This window comes from Monodon monoceros, unplaced genomic scaffold, assembly GCF_005190385.1.
Source record: "Monodon monoceros isolate NGI ecotype Baffin Bay Population unplaced genomic scaffold, NGI_Narwhal_1 Super_Scaffold_16, whole genome shotgun sequence".
Taxonomy (NCBI): Eukaryota; Metazoa; Chordata; class Mammalia; order Artiodactyla; family Monodontidae; genus Monodon; species Monodon monoceros.
The window spans coordinates 50,797,203-50,810,226 of NW_021703772.1; the positions used below are offsets into that span (position 1 = coordinate 50,797,203).

At 35.3% G+C, this 13,024-nt stretch overlaps 1 protein-coding gene across 11 annotated transcripts in view; it reads left to right on the forward strand.

Annotated features, from left to right (window-relative positions):
* PDE1A (phosphodiesterase 1A) overlaps positions 1–13,024 on the forward strand; it is a 360,718-nt gene that overhangs the window by 86,599 nt on the left and 261,095 nt on the right. Inside the window, exon 1 of one of the 11 annotated variants that reach the window (XM_029224826.1) lies at positions 369–425. The exons of the other annotated variants lie outside the window; for them this stretch is intronic. The gene's annotated coding sequence lies outside the window, so the exon portion shown is untranslated. Of the gene's footprint in view, positions 1–368; positions 426–13,024 lie in introns of those variants that run through there. 11 annotated transcript variants of the gene reach the window in all.

Genomic DNA, 13,024 nt, shown 5'->3' on the forward strand with positions numbered 1-13,024 from the left:
TTGCACAGATAATTCCAAACTCAACCACACTGAGGCATCACTTGAAGAGGGCACCCTCAGAAGTTCAGGAGGGCAAGGTTATGTTGGATAAAATCAGATCCACTTAGCCATCAACTTTAGTGCATTACTCCATTGTGGAGCTGTTGTGATTTGTGGCAGGTGACCTTTCATTGGTTTATGCCAAATCCTTGTCTCCTCCTGATAAATTATATGCTAAGGTGCCACTCGCAGGGGAATTGCAATTCGACTGTGCTTCTGTTATTTTTCATATAAAGAGCAGATCCTTTGTGGAAGGTGGGATTCTTTGTCCAGATAATTAGAATAAAATTTGGTAAATTCAAATGATTGCTTCATGATCCTGATGACCTAGAAGAGAAAACACAGCTACCAAAGAGGACATACTTTCACCCAGGCAATTATTTCAAGTAAGTGTTGAAATGGGTCCCTGACTGAAAACAGATTAAGGCTAGATGTAGGGTGGGACTGATTGGTCAACTGGCATGTTGACAGCTGACTTTGCTTTAATCAGGATGTGATTGTGATGAGGGAAAAGGGAGGTGGAGAGTATCTTAAAAGATCCAAATGACTAGATGTAATTCCTCAGAGAAAGTTTTAGGCTGTTCTTTAGTAATGGGCTTTCTAATAGCTAGTTGTGCTTTTGGGCAAGCTGGGAAGTGGTTTAAGCTTGGCTTTGGCATCTTTGGCCCATATCCCATGTCTCACTTCATTTTCTTTGTCAGCCTCCTTTCGCAGCTCCCTTGTCCTCTTGGGCTCTTCCTTGGCTGTCCAGCCTTTCACACTGAGACATCCTTCTAGGCCTGCCCTTTCTGGTCAGAGACCCATGTACCAGACCTTTCCTTCTCAGTATGTACTTGTGTACACCCCGCTTCCTAAGGGCTTTGCACACTGTTTCTCAATCCACATGGTAAGCAAATCTGTGCTAGAATGTTTCATATGTGCTAGTTTACAAGTTTAACAGAAATTTTGTGAAGTGTCTTTGCTTTTTATAAATAATTCATTTAAAATTTTAGCCTTTAAGAGAGATCAGCCCAGAATTTATTTTAGGAACATCTGACATATTGACACCATTCAAATTTCTATATACATGCTACTTTCTTCTGGACTTGAACCCACAGCTTTAATTCAATTCACCTGGCATTCTCTGGTTGAGTAGACCTGTCCATAATCTGGGATATGGCACTGGGGAGGCCAGACATGATAACAAAAAACAAACCTTACCGACCCTCACAAGGCAGATCATCTAGTATACATCTAAGTAACCGTGGCACAGGCCGATCATGGGTGCCAAAAAAGAGATAACAACATTGTGGGAAATTATAATGGAAAAGACAGATTTCAGACTAATCTGGTACTAAGTGAATTGAGAAAGATAAGAGCAAGATTTTTTAAATTTAATTTTTGAGACTGAATTAATATCAATTTTTCATCAACATGATCTCCCTAAATTTCAGATAGTAGAAGTCATCCATCAGGTGTAAAAAATTTGAGAGATTTTTAGAGGAGATGATGAATATTGAAATTCCATTGCTGGTATGCTATTGGGAAGGCTGGGAGGAATCTTACATGCTATTAAGAAACTGTCTCTAAGAATGTGTCTCCTACAGTGCTGATTCCCAAATCATTTCACATAGTTAGGTTATTAAATCTATGTTTTAAAAGTCTACCATGGAAATTTTAGATATACATTTTCATGTCAGATCTGTGAAGCAAGGAACAAAGGCAGAGTTTCTTTTATGGCCGAGGTGGGAATATATATGATCTCTTTCATGCATTTCATATGTTACTTTGGGATCAATGAGACTATTCAGTCCTGAGCATATATAAATGATGCATCTCAGACACATTTTGTGGTTCTGCCTGCAGATGTTCTTGCAGCTCAGACTTGTACCAAGAAGAGATGGTTCTGCCTTTACTCAAGAGAAACACTTTAGGCTTTATATTGTAATTTTCCAGGAAGGAAACACTGTTACAAAACATGTATTAATGTGTTTTCCATCAACAACACTGAGTTTGTTCCTCAGCACTTAGAAAATAAAATTGCATAGATCTTTAAAATCCAAGATATGAATCAACACGATATGAGAGCCCTCAGATACACACATTCTTTAGACCTTTAAAAACTTCTTTTTCTGTATTACTACAGTTTTATCTCTAGTAATCATAATCTCTTTATATAAAAAGATTCATCAATTTACAGCACATTTCAGATGAAGTACCTTTACGTAACTTCAGTAAAACAATTGCTGAAGACACTTCCATCTTATTGCATACTCATATTGCTTAGTGAACTTTCTATATTCCCAGGGGATGAATCAATCTTAGACTTTGATACACGAAAAATCTGTTTCTCCTAATAAAATTGCATCAGTGAAAATAATTCTTATCTGAATTTCACTGCCATGAAGTGTTTAGTGTTTAAGTCTGGGGTTTTGTTGTAATTATCTCCTCCCACTTGATTTGATATTTTATTTTATCAAATTCTATTGTATGTGCATCTTTTCTTTTTCTGTTTGTTGCTCAAATTCTTTCTGAAAGTAGGTAGAAAAATGAATTAAAAAATAAATTGAAACTCTTCTTACATGTTAAGACTTATTTAGTATTTTTTAGAACCAACAACCTTTTGAACCTCTTTCAGAATTCAAAAGTGGATAAGTTATTTTTGGGGTGACTTCTCATTAGAAGTAGCACTAAAAGGCTACAAATGAAATCATACAAATAGTTCTTCATCAGCCCTAGAATTGAGAACCGGTCTATGCATACAGGAGCTGAGACAGTAAAGTACAAGTCGAATGGCTGCCAGGGCCCAAGACCAATGAAAATCATGTTGGATTCTTCATAGCATTTAGAACATGCTGTTTCTTCTCTTTATGTCTTTTCAAAGTTTTATTTTTACAAGTGTCTGTTAGCAGAGGAATTCTGAGTGTATTTTTGGCAGGCATATTCTCTTCACATGAAGATGTAGAAAGCAGTGAGATGCCTAGGAAAAGAAAAGCGGTCCTAATTTTGTTTGTTTGTGGACCTACTGGGGATGGTTAGTACCCTATTGCTGGGTCTGAATTCTAATTTCTAGGTTGTGATCTATTCTTTATAGAGGAATAGCATAAAATATCTGTTACATATTTAAAATCATATACCTTTTGGACTGTAATCATTTTTATTTAGTCCCACTTTATGCTCAGTGTATTAACATCAGTGTCAAAGCTAGATCAGAAGTTGCTAATATGCAGGGATGACACCACATTTCTGATTTTTAGACAATAATAAGGAATCAGTAATATTACTGATTTTTAGACAGTAATAAGGTGGAGCACCTGACTGCTTTGCTGATTTACAGTAGTTTTCTAGGTGTTAATTATTCCATGTTTCAGACCCATTTCCTTCAGTGTTTTGGGAACAGTAGAAAACGTGAACAAATAATATAAAATGCAAAATCACTTCAAAATTTAAACAAATTGTAATACATTATAGGACATTGGCATTTTTGTCTCATAAATATTTAAGTATTTATGACATTCTGTGCTTTGTCTCTTTTTAACACCTTCTCACACAAAAAATGTGTACTTTAGAGAGAAATGTATTTAGTATAAAGTCATCAAAGTGAAAAGTAATTACATGGAAAAAAAAAGTGTGAACTGTGGAAGTAGTATGGTATATTAAATACCTTTTCTTTTATGAAATGTATTTCCTCATAAGAAAAAGCTCTATGTAAGTCAAATCCAAAATATAACTCTATATTTATGAAAATATTTTACCAGTTTTTGTTTCTAGGAGATTGTGAATTCATTTATTTAAAAAAAAGAGAGAAAAAGGAAAATGAATTGACTTGCAATGGCTACATAGTTATATACTGGAAATTTAGTTTCAGGGTTTTTTTTAAATGATAGTTTTTATGTAAGTGACAATTGATTGATAGAACAAAATAATTAACACTTAAGTTATTTCCACTTTGCTATGAAAGTGAAAAATACTTCTGGAGGTGGGAGGGAGGGAGACGCAAGAGGGAAGAGATATGGGGATATATGTATATGTATAACTGATTCACTTTGTTATAAAGCAGAAACTAACACACCATTGTAAAGCAATTTTACTCCAATAAAGATGTTAAAAAAAAAAACTTCTGGAAAATAGACATAGTGATATGAATTTAAAGTCTATGACATTATCAGACACAATGCTAATTAATAGAAGAACAAATATGTTTTATTACAGACATGTTCATTACAAATTAATCTTTTAGTTGTCTAGGTCAAGATGTTGTTGCTGCTGGTCAAAGGTCGTTGTATGACTTATAGGGAAGGAATAGACACAATTGATCTTTAAAATAAATTACGAAGATCAGGGTAAAACAACAAATACATTTGAATGTAAGACAGGAAATGTTTATCAAGGAAAAAACTATCAGACATTGTGGTGCCTTTTTTTACCCCAGTTGTGATAAAAGTCGCTCTAATTTTTTTTTTTTTTTTTTGCGGTACGCGGGCCTCTCACTGTTGTGGCCTCTCCTGTTGCGGAGCACAGGCTCCGGACGCGCAGGCTCAACGGCCATGGCTCACGGGCCTAGCCGCTCCGCGGCATGTGGGATCTTCCTGGACCGGGGCACGAACCCGTGTCCCCTGCATCGGCAGGCAGACTCTTAACCACTGCGCCACCAGGGAAGCCCAGCTATAACTTTTAAATGGTCATCACAAATAGATAAACTGTAATTTGTCATACATTTTAAAGTCAGGAATTCAGTCCTTCTGATATTATTTCACCCACAGTTTACAAAAATTTCAATTATGTCCAATAAACTTATCATCACTAGTGGCAGCAACAGCAGTAGGTGGTAACAATACCAAGAGCTACTATTCATCAAAATCTTAGCATATTTTTAGACAAGGTACAAGCATATATTCTTCAGGGCAACTTCATGAGGAAGTATTAAATTCATAATAATTTTGGGTATGGATCCAGGAAAAAGGAATAGATTAAAGCATGGGAAAGCATCTTTCACTCAGGAGCTATGCAAATTTTGTTTTCTAAGCTAGAGGTTCTTGGTGCTGTTTGCGTTCATCTAGGACATCAGTATGATTAGAAACTGCTTTTCAAAGATCTGAAATGTTTGAATTGAGGAAAATCAAGATTATGCAGGTAAAATGATCTAGTGGGGATAATTTTACGGCTTTATACCATCTGGAAAATTTTATATTTGGAATAATCAGCCTGTTACCTATAGTTTTAGGTAAAAAGCAATGAAAAATAATAATAATAGCAATGAAAAAATAATAGTAAGTTTAAAGATGACCTGTAGGTTTATAGAGAATAAGCTTAAAGAAGTCTGCAGTATTTATAAACCTAGTCTCTTTGGTTCTGTGACTCAACATGACATAATTTTGATAGTTCTCATGGGAAAGCTTCAGTTTGTTTATGTATTTGATTAAGGCCACTTGGACCTGATCTCTAATTGAGGAAAATCCAACGTTTCCTGAACTGGAGCTGCTGGAAGTGTAGGGGGCAATTCACAGTGCATTTGAAGGAACAGATGATAAAGCTTCCAGAGTTACCTTTGTAACATCCCAAGCCTGCTCCATTAGAGTCATATTTTTTGTTATGGAGAACTGTAAATTCTGAGTCAAATTTGTGTCTATTTTTGGTGTTTTGGTGACTCTAGCTTTTAGGATCTTAGGATGTTATTTTTAGAAGTGTTATTACATCAAAACAGATATTTAAATATTATATACTCATTAACAAATTGTTTTTAGGCATTGAAAGTCATGGGCTTTTATTATGAAAATCATCGCTTCAGATTTAAAAATATTAATATTTAATTTGACATGTTTAAGGATCAAAGTGCTTGGGACAAATTGTTTGAAGACCTGTGGTAATGAAGAACAGTAGGGTTGTATCTTTAACATACAAATGTGGCGATTTTTTGAGTCCTAATTAAAGAAGGAAAAGAAAATTGTAGTAGGTCAAGTCACTTTTAAATTGTATCATTAAATTAAAATTTGGATGAAATTAGGGATGTGATAATCTGGACCACCTGTCTGTTGGAGATCTGTAAGGAAGATTTCAAATGCTTGTAACCATTCCAGTGATGGTGTCTTTGAGAAACAACTAATAGAAAAAGAGACTCTGTAATTTCTGTGCCCACTAATTAAGCATTGGCTTCTCAGTCCAGCTGCATCCAATTGTTTCTAATTCTGCGATCCCATGTCATTTTATCTGCATCTCTTTTACTGCACGTTTCACTCCAGTCTATTATAATTATTTAAGGGGATCAACTCTCCTCCAATACTGTAGGATTCCTAAGGCTGGAATCCATATTGAATCTCTGTATTTCCTATAACTTTTGGTAGAATGTGAGTCATAAGTAAGAACTTACCAAGTCTTTAAACTTAAATACCTAAAGGGACCAGGTCAGTACTGTAAATGTTTGAAATAGGAAGTGCTGGGAACTGTGATAGATGGAAAACACAAAACATTTGGTTTCACATTTTTAAAAACACTGATAGACTGAACAAAATCCAACTGAAGCCTGTTAGCTGGTGACCCTTAAAACGAATGAATGATAGAATGAATAATTTGTTTCCTTAGGTCCACATAGTGGTCATCTCTCCATTTTCAGGGTGAATGATGGCCAATAAATCTTGGATGAAAATTCTGGCATCTACATCCGAGAGGATTACTAGAGGAGTGGGTACTTGGCTCTTGTTTCTAATACCAGTTAAAGAATGAGAAAACCAATATACTCCACAACATACTTATACTGATAATCTGTATATAATTTTGTAGCATTAAAGGAATAGATGAAGAAATATATAATTGTTGAATGAATAAAATGCATTCATTTTAGCCCCAACTTGAATTATCCTAGAATCGAGGAATTCAATGCTGATATCTTTGAACAACTATGACTTGTTAGAAAGTACTTTCTCAAGTGGAAATCTGTCTTCCTATCAATACAACTTTTTCTCTCTTAGTAGAACTGGCACAAGAAGGATCCAAATGTTCTCTTTCACAGGACAGCCTTTCAAACACTGAAGACAATTGTGTCAGCTATCACTGTTTTTAAATCTCCCTAAAGCATAGCGACTTAAAATGACATGAGTCTATAGATTAGCTGGATGGTTCTGTGATCTGTGCCAAAGTCGGTTGATCTCAATGAAGCTTTCTCATGCATCTGTGGCCAGATGGTGGGTTTGCTGTGAGCTGGCTGGTCTAGGAGGACCTTGGTTATACAACTTGGGTTTCCTCCACGTGTACCTCTTATCCCTCCAGCAGGCTAGACTGGACATGTTCTCACGGTAATAACAGGAATTCATGAAAAGAAGGATAAACTCACACTTTTTCAAGTCTCTGATTGAGTCAAGTTGCTACTTCTTATTGGAAAAATCAGAAAGTTACAAGACCAAGCCCAGAATTGGTGGGGGAGGGCATTAATAAAAGGAAACACATTAATTAATACAATTAATGCTCTCTGAAAGCTCTTATGCTCTTTCTGATTCTTCTTTCCTTTAGTCCAGCCATAGTTCATTCAGCCATTGAAGATACAGCAATAACTTGAATTTTTCTTTCATGCTGTTAAAGTTATCTGAGTGACCAGGGAGAATAGGAAAAAATATATATTAACAGAATAGTGAAGTCTAGTTGACCCTTCAGTGGCTGATGGGTCAAATGTGCCTTACCTGACTCCAGGGTTATAGCATGCCTGAGATTCCTGGTTTAAAAAGTTTAAAAAAGTTTAAAGTTTAAAGTTTAAAGTTTAAAGTTTAAAAAAGTTTCCCCTAATTGCCTAAAACATGAGCTATTACAAACATAATGACCTATACTTTCCTAACTCCTCTTGGAGAATTGATTTTACCAAGTGTCATGCTAACAGACTTGAGAAAATTAGTTGTTTTAATAAAAGCTGAATATAGTTAAGTATATAATTTTTGGCAATTCGATTACAATTCCATTAAAACTAAGACATGGAAAGAAGGCCTTGTAAATAGTAAAATAAAATAATACTTTCTTATGCATTTGAATAATATTCTTCTCATCCATAATGTGTATTCTCTAGGGATTTATGATTATTATCTTTTAAAAATGATTTATTTTTATGGGATAGATTTATGATATTGTTTTCTATTACTGAACCCTCCCAAACACTACCATAATGAGTAAATGTTTTCATAAAAGCACAAATTATAAAATTTCTCTTTTAAGTCACTGATTCACAAAATGAATGTTTGCTACTGACATTAGAATTGCAGCTTACAGAACTAAACTGAACTAAACTAAACTACACCAAACTAAAACAAAACAAAACAAACTTCTGAAATTAACCTCAGGGATTCTGCTTCAGTAGGTCTGGGAGTAGAAAGCTTTGTTTATTTCTTCATGCTCCCTGTTCTATGCTGATTTACAGCTAGATTGGGAGCCACTTTCCTTAATGATATAATTTACATAAAATAGGAATGGAAAAGCAGAGTAGTTTGGAAAACCTTTTAATAAAATTAGCATCAACATTGGAAATGTAAGCCCAATAATTTTTTTCAGGTGAAATGAATTTTGTTAATTTAATAAACAGGTAAAACATATTCTATGTGAAGCAGTATATCACCTCCCCTTACTCTCCCACCTCTGGCAACCACCAGTCTGTGTTCTCTATCTATGAGCTTGTTTTTTGCTTTGTTTTGTTTTAGATTCCACATATAGGTGAGATCATACAGTACTTTCTTTTTTCACTCAAAAATGTCTATGGATACAGGGAATCTGTGCCTATGAAGAGGGCTAAGTTTCTCCTCTAAAAAATCTGAAACCCTTTTTTAGGATGTAGGTCTATAAAGTACAGAGACAAATTACCATGGACTCCAGAGCAATTGTTCTCAGCATTGGCTGTCTTACAATCACTGGGGAATTGAAAATCCCAATACCAGGGTTGTATCTCAGACCTATTATATCAAAATTGCTGGATGAGACTCAGGAATCAGTGTTTTTTTAAAACTCTCTAGGTATTTCTAATGTATAGCCAAGTTTGAGAACTACTGCCTTAAAGAGAAGCACACATGAAAGACAATGACATAAGAGGGAGGAACAATTGAGAATGAACATTGAAGGGTGCCTAGGCTTTTGACAGGCAAGTAGCAGAAAGAAAGGACATCAAAAAGATGGCATGGCATAAGCAAAGACATGGGAATATAAAAGTTCATGAAGTGTTTGGGAGAGTTTTGCCAATAGGGAGAACTCCTGAATGGCCAGCATAGAGCTGAGCTTCTGTGTGTGGAAAAGATGTGTAGCTGAAAGTTTGGTTAGGGCTAGCGAGTCAAGGGCCATACTGCATTTATTTTGTAAATATGTGCTGTCACCTGTCTGGTCTGTTGTTAAAACCGACAAACCTGATGAACCAAACTCCTGAGCTCGGTATTTCCAAAATGCTTTTTCATCATAGGGCACTATCCCCCCGAGATACTCTGAACAAAACATCAAATAAGTTTGGAAAATACTGCCTGTCATACTCATTCTCCTCTTAGAGATTTACAAAGAATATTAGAATTCGTGCAGTAAAATAAGATTGTTTACTCCAGTATTTCCCAAATCATATTCTATTTCTATATAATGCTTATTAGTATCTCCAGAAATTGTTTCAAAGTACACATTTTTGTTCCCCTAAGTTTTTTCAGAAAATGTCTCCTTTATTTTTCTGAAATTCATTTTGTTTTCGGGTAGTCTTGTTTTCATCCTTTAATTATTTCTTTTCTTATGTTACCTAGAATATAGTCTGACCCCAAGAAATTTCTCCATAGTTAACATTTTTTATCTACTCTTAGAGAAGCTTAGGCAAAAAAAAATGTTGCCTAGTTGAGAGAATAGTTAATGTTCTATTACATAACTGTGATGGTGTGAGTTTAAAAAAAGGAAAAGAAATATTTTGAAAAGATTGAGAAGTGATGAACAAAGTCACATTATTGAAACAGCTGAGGGCAAATTAAGAAATAACAGATGGGAGCTATGTGTGGATTATCACACCCAGGTATCACTGTACACACAAGTTTGGCAGCATTTTACCCAACTCTTTTGCTTTTTTAAAAGAAGCATTGCCCTTAAATTCATGCTTAGTGAAATGTAGACTGTTCAATCTACAAATAACTCCATTTTGAATAATGATGGCTTATGCTTGTGTAGAATCCCATATCAAGAGTTTAAAAAATTATTTTTACATCTGTTATACTACCTGTTCACATGATATCCTTATGAAATAGAATGAAAACTATATAGATCCCTATTTCATAGGTGAAGAAAGAAATTGAGGCTCAAGGGGTCACAGCAAGTCAGAGGAAGAAACATTGAAGAGTACTGACCTTAAGAACAAGCAGTTAAGTGTGGCTTCTATTACAGATTGCACCTTCCTAACAGATGCTGTTAGGAGACCTTAATGTGTATGTCAGGGCAGCTATACAATCATTCCTTGAGGTATAACACATTCTCACTTGACAACGAAGTCACCTGAATCATTTAAAAATTTTTTAGCTACTCAGAATTATTTAATACACACGATATACATGAAAATTTTCTTTTCTGGAGGTGAAGCAAGGGAAAAAAATGAGCAAAAGTAAATTACTATGTGTCCTCTGAGCCGTATGATTTACTGTGAGGACTTTACAAACATAGGTTTTTTGTTTCGGTACGCGGGTCTCTCACTGCTGCGGCCTCTCCCGTTGCGGAGCACAGGCTCCGGACGCGCAGGCTCAGCGGCCATGGCTCACGGGCCCTGCTGCTCCGCGGCATGTGGGATCTTCCCGGAGCGGGGCACGCACCCATGTCCCCTGCATCGGAAGGCGGACTCTCAACCACTGCACCACCAGGGAAGCCCACAAACATAGGTTTGACATGGCACATATGAGGCCCTTACTAGGAATTTTAGGATATAAAATACTGTCTCTAGAAGAAGTAAAGAGGAGGGAATAGAAAGGTAAAGTTCAGGCAGTTACTTGAAAGTGTTTCTAAACAGAAGAGATTTGTTTCTACCATAATATAAACTGCATTTTCCAAGGTAGCGGAAAGACCCTTGCAGATACTGAAGGATGTGGCTTCTAGATTGTGTAAGACTAGAACTAACTTTCACTGTGACTTCATTATGAATTCATTAATAGAAATGGTTAAAATATAATTTGACAGTTGCCACCTTATTAATCTTTTTTTCTCAGGCTTTACTTTCGGTAAATATCCTAATACTCAAAATGCTTGAAATTTACTGTTTTGATTGTGTTTTATTTTAATGTATTTAAGGTCATTCTTGAGTGCCATAAAACTCCCATGTTTTGTTATTTAAAATTATTTTTCTTTATTGTGATAGTTTTTCTAAAATATTATACTAAGAATCTATTTTTTAGAGGGAAAATAAATCCCACATTCTATTAGGCAAACAATACAGTGCCCTTATAAGGCTATTTTCTCTGTCTTAAGAATCAAATATTTATAAAAGTAAAAAAAAAGATATTTGGTTTTGTGGTACAGGGTGGTAAAGACACAATTTGTTTAAAATACATTCCATTTCTAGACTAGATTCATTATTTCTTGATATTTGCTTATTTAAACAATGGAAAACACTTTCTGACTACATTCTGACTACATTCTGACATTCTAAACAGCTGTTGTTACTAAATAACCATTTACCTAAACTTTATATAAAAATTCTTATTAATTCTGTATACCAGCTTTTAGACAAGCTCATGTGGAAGTTGAATTGTTAAAGTTGAATAATTTTCATCGATGTATATCATCAGGATAATTAGTTCTGCTTAATCCTTCTTCTTACCTACCAACACATTGTTTTCCTCTCTTATTAGCGCAGTTGGGAATTTAGCCCCATTTAATGGAGTCTATGTCAATGCTGCGCTGGTGAAGGACTCTAGCTTACATCTAATTGTTTAACTTGTTTCTCTCATAAATGTCTAGATAAAAATATGATTGTTGCTCCTTCCCACCCTCTGCTCTTTTCTTTCCTCCTCCTCTGCTGCCAGACCCCAGAATGCCTAGCATTACTCAGAAAACTAATGGTTATGCCTATTAGTGTGTTATCCTGAGGTGTTCTACCTCCGAGTGTAAACATTAGAACATTTAAGGCCACCTTAGAGCTGTGAGTTTAACTCTGAGGATACAATGGCCTTAGGACTTCCAGGTGGAGTATTAGTTCTGAATTTTCCCTTAAAGATTCAGATGCCAAGGGAAGGTTCTGGAATTCCATGTTTAAGACTTGTCTTAGACTAGAATGTTTAGGTGACATCTCCATAACTTATTGAGTAACTTGAAGAGCTCATTCTAAAATAATTTTCCCTTAGGTTTTCTACTCCGTCAAGTTACTGTTCAATCTCTCTTTCTTCCATTCATTAGTTTTTAAAATGTAGACTGCCTGTTGCTTCCACATCCTCTCATTACTTTCTCCAGTCTCTTGCAAAACTATCTCCTTTCATAATCTCAATTATCTTCTCTGTTAGGTGATTCCTAAATCTACATTTGTAGATCTCAGCTCTATCCAGAGTGACAGTATCTTCCCATCTCAGACATGTTTCACCTGAATGACCTCCTGATACCTGATACTAATCTGTCACAAAGAGATTTATTATAACACATACTCTACAAGAGTAATTTCAGGAGCATATGTGTGCTTGTCTCTTGCAACATTAGTGCCCATGAGAGTTAATAGTTTTACACACATGTACACACACACACATTACTACACTATTTCCTAGAACTTTATTATGTTTATGTAAAATGTAGATATTTAAGAGGATGATATGATATTTAGTGTTTCCTAAATTGATAGTGGAAATCTTTGTGTTAAATATCTACAAAGATATTAAAGTCTCCAGTAAACTGTCGTTTGAGAAATATTGCTTAGACGAACAGCCTAAGCCCAGCTACTTTGTTGACAGCTATTAAGGAAAGCATAAAATGTTTCCCTCTTGCCATTTAGACTTGAAATCTCAGTTATTTTTGTTGCCTCCCTACTTCTTATCTTCCATAACAAAACAAATAT